Consider the following 11,593-nt stretch of genomic DNA (forward strand, 5'->3'; position numbering starts at 1 on the left):
ATAATATGTGAACTTAAAATAAGTCATTTGAAATTATACAATCAGAAGATAAAAAAAGGAATGAAAAAGAGTATAGAGAGCCTAAGAAACTTATTGTACACCATCAGTGCACTAATATATTCACAATGCTATTCTCAGAAGAGGAGACAAAGAAATGGACAGAAAGCTTATTTATAGCTACAATGGCAGAAACCTTCATAAATCTGAGGAAGGAAGTGGACACTGAGATTCAAGAAAGTCAAAGTATTTCAAGAAAAATTGAAAATACTAGTATTTCACATTGAGTCATGTTAAAGTCAATTTTTTAAACTTAAAAGACAAAGAGATAATTTAGAAAACAACAAAAGAAGAGTGACTTTTCATGTACAGAGGAACCCTCCATAAGATTATCAGTGGATTTCTCAGAAGAAATCTTGCAAGACAAAAGTAATTGAGATGTTATATTCAGAATGCTGAAAGAAAAATATTGCCATCCAAAATACCATGTCTGGCAAAGTTATTCTTCAAAAATGAAATATATACTTTCCCATATAAATCAAGCCTCAGGAATCTCATCCCCACTAGACCTGCCTTAGAAGAAATGCTAAAGAGACTTCTTCATGTTGAAATGAAAGGATGATAAACAACAAGAAGAAAACATAAAAGAGTTTAAAACTCACTGGTAAAGGTAAATATATAAACAAATAGAATATGGGAATACTGTGATGGTGATGCATGTCACTTTTTAAAATTAATATTTGTATTGATTTTATTGAGTTAAAGGGAGAGAGATAGAGTGATAGAAACATTTGAGCCCATGACCTGGACATATGTCCTGACAAGGAATCAAACTGGCAACCTCTTGATACATGGGTTGGTGCTCAACCACTGAGCCATACCAGCCAGGTGCGTAAGTATAATACCTGTATACTAGTAGAAGTTAAAAAAAAATAAAAGTATAAAAATAACTATAATTATAAAATATTTTAATAAATGCATGATCTAAAATATGTAACATGTAACATCAACAACATATACATTTTATGTGTAAGAAGTAAAAGTGTAGAATTTTTGTGTGCAATTGAATTTAAGTTCTCATCTGCTTAAAATGGATAATTAAAAACCTGATACCAAAGGCAAAAAAAAAAAACACATGACAAAATAATGTGTCAATATCTTTGATATATATAGATTAAAAAACTATTCAATAAAATACTGGAAAACATAATTCACAGCACATTAAAAGAATCCATGCACCAAGATCAAGTGATATTTAATCTCTGGACTGCAAGTATTGTTCAACAGGAAAATCAATGTATTACACCACAACAATGACAGGAAGGAAACATTCATATGATCAATAGATGCAGAAAAGAAAAAAAACACCTTTGACAAAATTGAATACCCTTTCATAATAAAAATACTTCACCACCTAGGAATAGAAGAGATATAAATCAATATAATAATACTATGAAAAGCCAAATATGAAAAACCCCCAACTAATATCATACTGGAGAGTGTAAAACTGAAAGGTCATACTTGAGAGTAAAAAACTGAAAGCCTTTTCTCTAAAATCAGGAATAAGACAAAGATGCTCACTCTTACTACCTTTATTCAACACAGTACTGGGAATCTTAGCCAGAGCAATTGGGCAAGACAAGAGAAAAAAAATGCATCCAAGTCAGAAAGATAGAAGTAAAATTATCTCTATTCACAAATAACATGATCTTAATTGTATGAATCCTTAAATATTCAACCAAAAAATTCTTAGATTTCAACAAAGTTTTAGATACAATACCCACACCTCAACATCAGTTCCATTTATATCTACTAACAACTAAAAATTCAAAAAGAAATTAAGAAAACAATCATATTTATAATATCATCATAAAGAATAAAATACTTAGGAATAAACAACAAATGAGACAAAAGACTTGTACACTGAAAACTACAAAATATTTCTGAAAAAAATTAAAGAGCACAAGATAAATAGAAAGAGGTGCTGTTTTCATGAGTAGGGAGAGTTAATTATGTTAAAATGTCCATACTTCCCAAAGTGATCAATAGATTTAATGCTATCTGTATCAAAATACCAAAGTCAGTTTTTGAAGACAAGGAAAAAGTAATCCTAAAATTCACATGGACCCAGGAAGGATCCCAAGTACCCAAACCATTCCTGAGAAAGAGAAACAAAGCTAGAGTCCTCATACTTCTTATTTTAATATCTCTATACTAGTCGCCCAGTGCACAAAATTTGTGCACTGGGGTGTTCCTCAGCCTGGTCTGCATCCTCTCCAATCTGGGCCCCCTCTAAGGATGTTCTACTGCTGGTTTACAGGGATTGGGCCTAAACCGGCAGTTGGACATCCCTCTCACAATCTGAGACTTCTGGCTCCTAACCTCTCACCTGCCTGCCTGATTATCACTAACTATTCTGCCTATTGGTCTGCTTGCTCCCAACTACCCCTCACTGCCAGCCTAATCACCCCCTATTGCCCCTGGTGCCAGTGTGCTTACACCCAACTGCCCCTCCTGCTGGCCTGCTCACCATCACCATACCTCCCTACTGTCCTGCTCACCCCAGCTCCCTCCCTGCTGGCCTGCTCCAAACTGCACCCCCCCTGCTGTTCTGATCACCAACAACTGACCCCCACTGACAGCCTGCTCATCCCTAACTGGCCCCCTGCTGGTCTGCTTACCCTCAATGCCCCCTCCCCCCACCAGCCTGATCACTCACAACTGCTGTCTCATCCTGGCCTGATCTCCTACAACTGCCCTCCCCTCTTGGCCTCTAATCACCTCTACCTTCACCCTGCCACCATGGCTTTGTCCAGAAGAATTCCCAGAAGATCTCCTGGAAGGTATCCTGGAAGATATCCCAGTCTAATTGGCATATTATCCTTTTATTAGTATAAATAGAGTCCTGGTGCATGGGTGGGAGCCAACTGGTTTGTCCTGAAGGATGTTCCGGATCAGGGTGGGGTCCCACTGGGATGCTTGGCCAGCCTGGGTGAGGGGCTGATGGCTGTTTGCAGGTTGGTCAAGGCCCCTAGCAACCCAAGTTTCCAGCCACTTCATTTTTATTTCAGCGCCTCCTTGAGCGGAGGCCAGGGCTGGCTAGAAGCAGGTATTGGTATTCATTTATCTTCTATAATTAAAACTTTGTAGCCTCAAGTGGAGGCCAGGGCCAGCCAGGGAGGGCAGGAAGCGTGACTTCCTCCATTGCCAGAGGCAACCCAAGCTTCCTGCTCACTCCAGTTCCATGGCTGCTGCCATCTTGATTGGGTTAATTTGCATACTCTCTCTGATTGGTTGGTGGGCATAGCAGATATACAGTCAATTTGCATGTTTCTCTTTTTTTAGATAGGATATAAAAGGCTAATATGCAAAGTGTTCCCAGCGTGGAATGAAGGAAGACCTGGCCAGCAGCCAGGGAAGGAAGGCTGTGGCCAACATCTAGAAGTCCCTGATCTGCCCTGATCACTGACCAGGCCTAGGGGCCTTTCCAGTGCACAAATATTGTACACCCGGCCTCTAGTATATTATAATGCTACAGTAATCAAATGAGGATTATACTGTAATTAAAGACAGACATATAGAACAATGCAACAGAGTAGTAAGTCCAGAAACAAATCCATGTGCATATGTTCATCTGGTCTTTAACCAGGGTGCCAAGACAACACAGAGGCAAAGAGACTCTCCAGAAAAAATAATCTTGGGAAAAATGATATTGTATTTCCACAGGTAAAAGAATGAAATTGGACCCTTATCTTACACTCTCCACAAAAATCATCTCAAAATGGATTAAGAGCTTAAATACAAGATGTGAAACTATAATACTCCTAACAGAAAACAGAGTAGAAAATCTTCATAACATTGGGCTTGGCAATGATTTTGTGAATATAACACCAAAACACAGACAACAAAAGCAAAAGTTGGCAAGTGGGACTGCATAAAACTAAGAATGCAGCAAAGTAACTATTAGTAGAGTGAAAAACCACCAAAAGAATTAGAGAAAACATTTGCAAATAATAACCTTATATTTTATAAGAAACTAATATCTGAAATCTTTTAAGGAACTTACACAATCCAATAATTAAAAAAAAAAAAAACCAAAACGCCAAACTTCTAATAACCTGATTACAAAATAGACAAAGGACTTTAATAGGCTTTTTGTTTTTCCAAAGGAAAAACATACAAATAACAAACAGGCATATGAAAAGATTCTCAAAATAAATAATTATTGGGAATTACAAATTTAAAAACACAGAAAATAACAAGATGCTTGTGAAGACGCAGAATAGTCAGGAAGAGCAAACAGCCTAAATGTGCATGAATAGGTAAAGAAAAAGTGGTAGTTAACTTACAATAGAATATTATTCAGTCAGGAATAAGAAGAAAATCCTGTCATATACTACAATGTTATAGATCTTAAGGCTACGATGCTACATGAAATAAGTCAGTTCAGGACTAGTGCTGAGTTCATTTATATGAAGAGTCTAAATTAGTCAAACGTATAGAAGCAGAGGGTAGAATGGTGATTTCCAGGGACTGAAGGGAGAGTTTCTGTTCAATGGGCATAGACTTTCTGTCATGCAAGATGGCAAGTTTCTAGCTACATGCTGTACTAAATTGTGTTAACAGTTAATAATACTACACTTAAACATGTCAAGAGGTTAAAGAAAGAGAGCTGATTCAGTTGTGAAATATAATTTTCTTCTTACTACATATGTAGCATGTTGATATGATTGTTAAACCCCAGCAGCCACAGAAGCTCTGTGGGGCGGCAGATGGATGTCCTTTATTATTATTTTTGTTTGTTTGAATCTCGGTATCTTCAGGCTTCTGTGCAGTTCCACAATGAAGCGTATTAGGTCTTCTCAGGCCATCCTCATAATCAAAGTTGGATTCCCGGAGGTTGTGAGAGACTGATGTAGATTCTAGTCCATCTCCATGAGTTTTCGCTTGCCTTCATGTATTCCAGTTTGTGTTGCTTTTCCTAACTTCCTGTCTCCCTTCCCTTCCCTGGCTGGGATCCTTAATGACTGTAGGCCTAGATATATGGCATCACATCATGGGCCACAGACTTTCATGGACTACTGAACCTTTTCTGACAGCCACACAATGTCTAATCCCTATAATAAATCTCCATACATCACTTATATAGATTTTATATTTCTAATAAATACCTAACTGTTACATAATGGTAGGATAGATCAAACTTAACCAATAAGGTAAACTTTAATATGAAATTTAGCGCTGAGGTTTCCAAAAAAGAGGAAGAGATCATGGGTTCTAAGGAATTTGTGAGACATAATACAAGCCCTGACCTGTCTCTGGACTTCATTTATGTGGTGTAATTAATTACTATCATTTGAAGTTTCTGTTACAGGCAGAACAGAAGTCTAAGTGTTAGATGCCAATTTAAATAATTTATTACTGCTATTTATTACTTCTTATCAATAATAAAAATATTTGATAAGAATTTTGTAAGAATTCTGAGGCCATGTATTGCTTCATAAGGAAAACATGTTACTGTCAGTTAATTAAACTTGTCAGGAGGATTTACAACGTAAAGCCTAACCTCTACTTACTAGTAGTCTATACCAAGCATGTCAAACTCACAGCCCACAAGGAATATTTTTGGCCCAGCCAATATAATGGTATGTAAGAAACATTTTAAAATATATATATATATATATATATATATATATATTATTGATTTTGTACAGAGAGGAAGCGAAAGAGATAGAGCGTTAGAAACATCGATGGGAGAGAGTCGTCAATCAGCTGCCTCTTGCACACCCCTTACCGGGGATATGCCCGCAATCAAGGTACATGCCCTTGACTGGTATTGAACCCGGGACCCTTCAGTCCCCAAGCCGACGCTCTATTCATTGAGCCAAACCGGTTTTGGAGTAAGAAACATTTTAATAAAAATTTTGTAACTTAACTTTTACAATATCCTGTTACACATAATTATTAATAATGAACTAAATGTTCACTAATGACTGATTTCTATAATCGTGTTGCATTCATTTCCCTTAAATACTTTAGGCACAGGCACGCCATTTCTCTCCATTAATACTAGCAGCTGATGGCCACATCATTAGTCTTGGACTGACTTGTTTGGTGTGTGCAACAGGAAATATTTTGGTTTCAGAAAACAAGAAAAATATGTTTATTTGCATTATGCTTATTAATTTGTGCAGTTATTCAATGTCTGGTTAGTTAATGTTTAATAAAATATTAATTTTATTAAAATGTTCTTTTATGTTAATGATTACTCATTTATTTCAGCCCTTTGTATTCAGCAAGTATCTATCGAAATAAATCTATGTTGCTATAAAAATTGAAGCTTTTGTTTTGTTGCAGCCCACATAAACTTAAACCTTGTTTATTTGGCCCATGTTAGCCTTTAAGTTTGACATGCTTGTTCTATGCCATCCCACCATTGCAGAAAATGTTAAAGTCAGTTATACAAAAAGCCAATACAAATCCTCTATTTTTCCCACCTTCTTAATTGGTTAGTCAGTGTTCTTTTTCAGTTCATAGGAGATACATTTAATAAATACCTTATTTCTCACAAAATCTAATGAAACTAAGTTGATTAAATTTTTTGTTCAGTAGCACTGGGTATATGGAGTAGCTTGAAGGTTTCTAAATCTTTACCTAGTGAATCTCGATTTAAATAATAAAGTCTCTGAATTAGAGGATGATATATCTTCTGCAATATTCTGTTCAAATAATGAAAGGGATACTATCATTTTTGACATAAAAGCTTAACATAAGATAATTAATGGGAAATAGAGGATCTGAAAATGCTCTAATCAATCTCTGTTCCTAGAAATAGGTGCTATTTCACATAGTGTGCTGACATTGGAACACAATGTGCAATCTGTGTTTTACATTTAAGGCTTTTGATGTTACACTGAACATTATAAAGATTTTAAACATTCTTACTCTTCTATTTGTAGATCATTTGATGTGTTTGAAAAGTGTATGTATGCATGTTGGAGTAATATATCTTGGCTCACATTCTAAGTTGTTCATTGACTATTTGTATGATGTTGGGTAAAATGTAATCTCTCTTTGCTCTGCAAGATAATTATTAGAACCATCCTCTGCAAAATGAGGATAATAATAGTACATTGAGTTGTGAAGATTAAATAACATAAAGCATGAACAATATGTAGGACAAACTAGGCATTCAATAGATATTAGTGTCTCCTATCTGATTTCACCTAAAAAAAAAGGCAATCCAAGCATACTTCTACCCTATTACTTTTACTAAGATCATAGCCAATTTCAATAAAAATATCTATTTCACAAAGGAAAATATTATTATACATTTATCTTTAATATTGCTGCTGTTTAATTGATGGGGAAATGAGATATTATGTGAGTTCAGTTCTCCCTATTATATGATCATCTAAAATCATTTGTAGACAATTTATTGGACATTTTAGTACCATACCCAGGTAATCATGATCATGGTATGAGTACTGATTTCCTTTTATCTGTATGAAACCTCTTATATCTTCCAGTGTCTTTGCTGAATTGCTCTTTTATGAAGAAGTAACATTTTGCCATGAGAGGCATGTAAAATATTTAACTCCTTAGCAATTTTTTTTTTCTGTCAAAGGTTAGGCTTTAATGAGATGGATTACTTCAGGGCTTGGAGCATATTTTTGCAGTTACTGTGTAGCTGTCAAAACCTTTATAGTAACAGAGAAATTATTGACTTTTCTCAGCTTAGAAATGACCAATGAACAAAAGGATGATTGAGCCCACAGCAAGTGTTTCTTAAAAGTCCTCATGACCTTGTCATTACCTCATTTGCAGGGAGAAAAAAAAATCTAAAATTAATTTCCTAAAGGAGAAGGGAGCTTTATATTACTTTTTATAAGATGTCATCAGGGACAGATATATGTGCTTAATGTTGGGAAACAATGAACGATAATGTGAGAAAGTTAGGTTCGGATTGGCTTGGTAATGCTAGACAAAAAATTGAGTGTAATTCAATAAACATTCATTGAGGATATTTTTCACACAAGGATATGATCAAGATAGATTTTACTGAGAGTTAAGATTAGAAAGGCTAGTACTATGTCCCAGGAGTTTATATTTTGTAGGCAAGTAAAGGGAATAATTTGTGATGCTAGACCAAAGAGCTGACTCAGGAGCCTAGAGGTTTGCATTGTAGGTTCACCTCTGACTTGATTAAGTCTTGTCTACTTTAGTGCTTTATTTCTATTTAACTATAAACTGAGGACTGCTGAGTATCCAGGCATCTTTTTAGGCAGTTAAAACACACACACACACACACACACACACACACACACACACACACACACACGGTCACTAAGCTATCCATTCACCTGCAGTTGTGTTTTAGAACTTACGTATCAGTCTAGCTAAGTTTCCAGTTCTAGAGACTTACAAAGGAGTCAAACAATTCAAGTTAAGATTGATTGGAATTGGTTCCATGATTGAACCCTTGGGATGTTCTTCAGTCACTTGTCAACCTCCATACCTAAAGAATAGCTTCAAGATCATAATGCAATAATTTGACTTTTTTCCCCCCCATTTGAATGTGACAATGGGCACTAAACCTTACACCAAGTTAAAAATTATGGGGTTCTGTGAGGTCAATGTGAGGAATTGTTACACTGTAATTGGAGAAAACATACAGTTTTTGGTAGTAGTGATCCCATTTTATGATTTAAATTTTGAAAAATGTTGTATAATTTTCATGGAATCAAAGAAATAAGAAACATCCAGACTCTTTTAAAATGAAAAAAAGTATTCTTATGCCAATTTTTTTTGCCTTGATATATTTTAACATTTGGAGTCATAGCTACACTTTTGCAAGTGTGTATGTAGTGGGTGTGTTAGATGGACATGGAGATCTCTTATAAAACCACTTCAAATGCTTTTTTGATAGGATTAGCATTTGGTTGACTAGTTTTTATAGCAATTATAAAATTATTAGCTAGTCTATTAGTTTACAAATTGTTTGATTATTTACCATATTCTTGAGTGAGGATGATCAGTTATAAAAGCAGTTCTTTGAGGATTGGCTTGGGAAATTAACTTATGGAATATAATATAGTTTTTCTACTTTTACTATTTCCTTATCCAGCTGATTTTCCAGTGAATTTAAAAATGATCTACTGCAGGGAAATCCTCCCTGTATCCTATGAGAAAAAGATCTTTCAAATTATGGCTTGCTGTTGAGATTTTTTTCCCCTTTGGGACATAACATGGCTTGTTATAGTAAAGCATATATGATGGATTTTAGGATGACACTTTATTTTCTAGAATAGAGCTCTTTAAAAAAATATCTTGGGTATTATGTTATCTGTCACTATAAAAGTAATATTTCAATATAGTTTTTCTCCAAGGAGTGCAAAGTTCTTAGAGTATGAATAAATTGATTTACCCACACTACAGCAGGAAAAGGTGAAATAGAAAAAAGAAGATATAACCAGCTTTTATTTTTGATTGCTTGAATCAGTGCTGAGAAATCTGATCTGTAAAGGGAAAAATTAACTCCCAACATTTATGTGTTGACTTCTATCCAATGACAGAGAAGTCTTTGACACACTCTTCAAATGAAAGTCCATTTGTCCTTTGTATTTGGGGCAACTGACTATATGTGGGCCTGGCTATTTTAGAATTATCTCTAGCCACACTAAAATGTACAGTAAGTGGATACGTTGGGGGAATGAAATTAGAAAGGCATTTCAGATTGGCAGACTGTTAATTGCTTACTTGAAATTTACTCAGGACATTTGCTGTTGACACGTTCAGTTGGTGCAAAGGCTCTTTAATTACCCAAAGCAACTAGTTTGTGGTTTCACATCTCAGTGGAAAGACAGCAATTGCTGGAGCAAGGCATTGTAAACACCATGCAGTTCTGAAGCATTCTTTCTGATCAAAGGAAACCAGGGTTACTTCTTATTAGTGAGGGCCACTGCAAGCATGCTGGGTTACTTCTTAGGCCAGGGGTCTCAGGATAGTTTGTGAAAAGCAGCTAATTTTCCTGTCCTGAAAGCAATGTGTAGTAAAGACAGCGCTTTGAAACTGGACTGAGATTGTGGAAATTCTAGCTCCACCACTTACCACCTCTTTGACCTTGGGCAGGTTATTTCCTTTTCCCATATCTAATGTCACCAAAGGCAAATTATACCTGCACCTGAGAGTAACTGGTGGGAGTGTTCAATCAGTGAACATATGTAAAATCTAGCACAGTGCTTTCCACATAATCAGAAGTACAAATGTCCGTTCCTGTCTGCAAAGCCTGGTGGTTTTTGCAGGTTATGATCTAAATGAAATATCTCCGTGTGGACCAAGCAAGGGGCACTGCTATTATGCCTCCTACAGGGTGGGTTGAACAGGAAACCATGGAGATGAGTTTAGACCCGGTATGTTGCCCCAGGCATCATGGTAGAAGGGAAAGAATAGTTGATGTGTTGCTCCTTTTTAGCTGCCTGGCTTTGGGTAAATTGTTTAACTCTCCAATAATTAGTTGATTCATCAGGTGCGTCAAGGCAAATAATATTTTTCCTGTTTACCTCCCAAGGGTGTGTGCAGCAAAATGGTGTATGAAAATCCTTTTCTGGAGTTGAGAGCACAATCTAACTATGAAGATTATGTTTTCAGGCCCAGAAAGAAAAAAATAATCCATTTCTTTCTTTAAATAAGCATATACTTATTAATTGCTTACTATAGTCCAATTATTGTACTAGGAACTGGTTTAACAAAACAGATGTGATATGCTTCTTAATCATCTTTCTAACCTTTTCTGAGACTGGCACATAGAAGGTTTTCATTAATTATTTTTACAAATTAGACTGTTTGATATCTACCTGATAAGGCTCTGAGTTCTCCTGAGAGGAACACCTGTTTCAGACATTTTCCGGGACAAAGTGGTCTAAATAAAACCCATGGCTCATCAAGCATATTGGGTAAATGACCAATTTAGGTATGACTTATTTATTAATGGATTTTGGACCCTAATGAAATCCATTTTCCCTGTTTTCCACATCATTGTATTTATTTAGGTATCTTTGGGTTTGTTTGCTTGCAGGATTAACCTCACTCTCATTCCATTGTTAGTGTTTGGCTCATTTTTTTACTTGTATATTTATTAAAATGCATTATACAAACATACTTTTTTCTTCTTCTTGTTTTGGAATAGGAATAAAATCAGAGAAGAACATTACCATAAAACTTGTCTTACCAAAACCAGGGTCTAAGGTGCATTTTAAGTGTTCATCCTGGTTGGGCCATTCTGGCAGGGCCATGGAGTTAACTAAAGCCATTTTAATTGATGACTAGACCTTTCTGTATCTCATTGGGTAGGGAAGCAACAGATATATATTTTTCCAATGGTGCACACACAATTTATTTTGAAAAGTCACTAGGATGGCACTTCAAAGACACAGGAAAGTGTTCTTCAGAACAAAGGTAGACTTTCCAATTTGCAAAAGCCATCCAGTCACATGTACACACATGCTCCATGTGTCTCCAGCATGAGTAGAAGCAGCCATGATCTATTTACAATGGTTAGTGATTGTCCAGAGAAATGCTGGATTAGTCTGGTTGA

The sequence above is a fragment of the Pipistrellus kuhlii genome, unplaced genomic scaffold (assembly GCF_014108245.1).
Source record: "Pipistrellus kuhlii isolate mPipKuh1 unplaced genomic scaffold, mPipKuh1.p scaffold_m20_p_1, whole genome shotgun sequence".
Classification (NCBI taxonomy): domain Eukaryota; kingdom Metazoa; phylum Chordata; class Mammalia; order Chiroptera; family Vespertilionidae; genus Pipistrellus; species Pipistrellus kuhlii.